This window comes from Sinocyclocheilus rhinocerous, unplaced genomic scaffold (genome assembly GCF_001515625.1).
Source record: "Sinocyclocheilus rhinocerous isolate Xijiao unplaced genomic scaffold, SAMN03320098_v1.1 scaffold2986, whole genome shotgun sequence".
Taxonomy (NCBI): domain Eukaryota; kingdom Metazoa; phylum Chordata; class Actinopteri; order Cypriniformes; family Cyprinidae; genus Sinocyclocheilus; species Sinocyclocheilus rhinocerous.
The window spans coordinates 38,219-42,812 of NW_015662591.1; the positions used below are offsets into that span (position 1 = coordinate 38,219).

Consider the following 4,594-nt stretch of genomic DNA (forward strand, 5'->3'; position numbering starts at 1 on the left):
TAACTATTATTTGAATCCTTTCCATTTTAGATCTTATCTCAGATGTTGCATTTATTACCCCCGCTATAAAGGTAACTAACTTCTTTTCTTCCCAAATCTTCCTCCATTCTCTGTTCACATCCATTTATTCCCTTATCATATTAAGCATCCTTAGCCTGCTTTTCCCCCTCACTTCTCCTGACGGCATCAGCATAAGACATTTTTTCCTTCATTTTAATTTGTTGTACTTTCACCTCACGCTTCATTACTTCACATCCCCAGAAGGCAACACTATGATTGCCTCCACAATTGCAGCACTTTGGTTTAACACCCTCTCCACATTTTCCATAATCGTGGTCTCCTCCACATCTAGCACATCTTCTTTGTTTTTTACATCCCCTTGCCACATGACCAAATTCCTGGCAGTTGTAACATCTCATAGGCTTATTTATGAATTATCTTATGTTATATTTAATATAACCGAAGTATACCTCTTTAGGGAGGTCCTTACAGTCAAAACCAATCAGAACAGATTCCGTTTCCTTTTTTTCAATTCCTCTGGTCATTCTTTTAGCAGATTTAACTGATCCATTTCGCCTCCTCAAATTCTCTACTAGCTCCTTCATACCCACCGTAAGAGGAACTCCTGCCATTATTCCTTTACAATTCTCTGTTTTCTCCCCTCCAACTCTCACCACTTTTGCTACTTTAACTTTTCCCACACTGCTAATTCTCTTTGCCTTCTCTATCTGTTTTTCAGAGCTACATCCAACAAGCAAGTTTCCATCTCCCAGTACTCTTGCATATTTTACTTCTCCTATTTGTGCTTTAATGATGTTAGTAAGTTTTAATGGGTCAATTTTCTTTACTCCCCCTTTTCCCTCAAAACGTACTACCACATTGAACAATTCTGACCTCAAATCATTTACCTCAACTTATTTTCCTTCACTCTCTGTTCCACCCAAACTATCTGAATCATTTTTCTTTCTTTTACGTCTAGCCAATTTCTTGGTTCTGGATCCCCTCAACACATCCTCCCATTCACTTTCCCCTTCTTGATCTCTACATTCCATGCTGTTGATTTCATCTCCTGACTCCCTTTCTGTCATCCTGAAAAGTTTGATATTATTTAGTCGATGGGAAGTAGAGGAGGAGCACCGCTACCGGACCTATACAGGCCGTCGGCCGGTACTCCCTTCTTGATCTCTGCATTCCATGCTGTTGATTTCATCTCCTGACTCCCTTTCTGTCATCCTGAAATGTTTGATCTTATTTAGTCGATGGGAAGTAGAGGAGGAGCACCGCTACCGGACCTATACAGGCCGTCGGCCAGTACTCCCACACCACTCTCCACTACCGACCTACCGTTACCAAGTCCAAAAAGTCCTCAGTCCAGTGTCCAATGATTAATCCAATAAATCAGTTTAAAAATAATCCTCTGGTACAGTCAATCTCTATTCAAATTTCGCTCCAAGTAGTCCGTTCGTCGCACACATGTGACGTCCAACTCTCTTTGACCGCCTCACTGTGAGCTGAAGACCGTCCCAGCCCATCTGGCGACGAGTCTTAAAAGGGCAACAAGTCTTAAAGGGACAACGCATGCAAGCCGTTTGTACACTAATGGCGCTTTTCCACTGCGTGGTATGACTCGGCTCGGCACGGCTCAGTACGGCACGGTTCGGCTCGGCACGGTTTGCGTTTCCACTGCAGTTCAGTACCGCTTTAGAGTGGGCGGGATTATTCACATGTTGTTATAGTTATCCCCTTGCCATATGACCAAATTCCTGGCAGATGTAACATCTCATAGGCTTAGTTATGAATTATCTTATGTTATATTTAATATAACCAAAGTATACCTCTTTAGGGAGGTCCTTACAGTCAAAATCAATCAGAACAGATTCCGTTTCCTTTTTTTCAATTCCTCTTGTCATTCTTTTAGCAGATTTAACTGATCCATTTCGCCTCCTCAAATTCTCTACTAGCTCCTTCATACACACCGTAAGAGGAACTCTTGCCATTATTCCTTTACAATTCTCTGTTTTCTCCCCTCCAACTCTTACCACTTCTGCTACTTTAACTTTTCCCACACTGCTCATTCTCTTTGCCTTCTCTATCTGTTTTTCGGAGCTACATCCAACAAGCAAGTTTCCATCTCCCAGTACTCTTGCATATTTTACTTCTCCTGTTTGTGCTTTAATGATGTTAGTAAGTTTTAATGGGTCAGTTTTCTTTACTCCCCCTTCTCCCTCAAAACGTACTACCACATTGAACAATTCTGGCCTCAAATCATTTACCTCAACTTCTTTTCCTTCACTCTCCGTTCCACCCAAACTATCTGAATCATTTTTCTTTCTTTTACGTCTAGCCAATTTCTTGGTTCTGGATCCCCTCAAAACATCCTCCCATTCACTTTCCCCTTCTTGATCTCTACATTCCATGCTGTTGATTTCATCTCCTGACTCCCTTTCTGTCATCCTGAAAAGTTTGATATTATTTAGTCGATGGGAAGTAGAGGAGGATTGCATCTGTTGTTGAGTAAACGTCCTGCGATGTGGCAGCCACAGAATCTCGATCACAGATTACGAGATCTACTCGGCTTCCTTCAGCAAAGCATGGAGGAAAAGAGACTCTATCACGTTGTTGTCGGGAACCCTCGCATCCCAGCTGAAATTCTGGTTCCCAAAATAATCCGTACTGCAGAGCCGATAAACCTGTTTAGGCCTCTTGTGTTGCAGAGGCATGTATATGCCAAAATGGAAGAGCATTTTCAAGAGATGGTCAGAAATACCTCTGTGCTTGTTCAAGAATATACCCCACACTTGTCTAACGGTTATGTGAGACATTAGCTTAGCAGACCAGACGTAGACATACTCACCGATCTGGCTTTGAGTGCAGGGGATTTCTACAGACTAATTACATAATGCCGTTTTGCACCTTAAATGCAAACGACATGTTTAGCACTGACTGGTACTGATGCTATGATGATATTTGGGTGTTTCTTCAACTATGGGCATTTGTTTTTCTAATGCCTGTTATATATATCTTTTTTTTGTTTTACTCTTGTCCCAGACTGACACTTTCAATCTTCAAATATAAAATCCATCATAAAAAATATTAATCTTTACATTTTTTAATTATCACAACAAAGTGAATTATACACAAACCATTTCAATATTTATTTTGCCAAAATGAATAAACTGTTTATATAAATTTGTACACATTACAACTTTTCCTTAGTTTCGGTGTCGTATTCATGACAATAAACAAACTTTGCGTCTAATTGTAATAATATTAAAAATCAAGTTTATAGCAAAAGTGTCAGTGTAGAGCATTCTGGAGTTGAAATAAGATGTAATGTGTTAAGAAAATCAAGTTAAGTATCGCTTAAGAACAGTTATTTTATCATGCATCATTTCAAGCTGTAATTCTGTTAAAACAGGCAAAAAGTGAAAACAAGTATGTATTTAAAATATCTAAAATGCTTGCTGTGAAATTGTCCTTAGCAAGACAAAGAATTTCTGAAAAAAAAAAAAGTTTAAAATGAAATTAAACTGCATAAACACATTTCATTACACCAAATACACAAAATAATGTTATTTTTAGCAACGTCATATGACCCCTTTTATAACGAGCAATTGTGAGTTTTTTCGCAATTGCAAGATTTATCACACAATAATGACTTTATGACTCGAAATTCTGACATTTTTTTTTTTCAGAATTGCAAGATATAAACTCACAATTGCATGTTATAAAGTCAGAATTGTAGTATTAAGTAGTATTATTTATTTTTATTATTCCATGGTGGATACAAGCTTCCATAGCTAGTCAAGTCATTCTAACATGATTTATTCTTTTGCTCAGTTAAAATATATTTTGGTTCAGTTATTATCATCAGTGTCTTGATCCTTGTCAAAGGTTGTGAACTTCAGACCATTGTGGAAGGTAAAACAGTCGCCAGCAGAGAGGAAGAGCATCATTAACAGGATTAACATATGTAATAATCCTAGCCCTACTTAGTCTTATAGGTTTCACAATAAACAAGAGGTTTTCCTCTCACCAAACGTCATTTTACCCATTTAATATATATTGTCAGAGCAACATACCTGAGATCTCACAAAGCCACATTTAAAAAATACATTGCAGAAGCTGGTAAATTACATCGAACCGTCTGGATCCAAAATAAATACAATATAAAAACATATTTAAGCTAATTTGCAAAAAGATGCAAAAGTGCATGATTACGTGTACATGAATCCTATGAATGAAAGCGTCCTACCTGCTCCTCCATCAGTGAATCATAAAACTTTATATCCATCAGCTTCAGGACCCACAGAGAAGGATAAGTACAGTGCGAAACCTTTCCTTCCATTGAAGTCCTTCGGATCCACTCTCAGCATATATGCCCTGTTACGTGTCAGCTGGTACATGTTCTCCAGCCCTGTTCACACACTCACACTCACTCTCACTCTCACTCTCACTCTCACTCTCACACTCACACTTACTCTCACACACACTCTCTCTCTCACTCACTCACACACTCACACTCACTCTCACTCTCACTCTCACTCTCACACTCACACTCACACTCTCACTCTCACTCACTCTCACTCACACA

The 4,594-nt window shown here is 38.9% G+C and overlaps 1 pseudogene; it reads right to left on the reverse strand.

The window, feature by feature from the left end:
• Positions 1-3,857: 3,857 nt before the first annotated feature.
• Positions 3,858-4,594, reverse strand: part of LOC107728173 (microfibril-associated glycoprotein 4-like) — a 1,622-nt pseudogene continuing 885 nt past the window's right edge.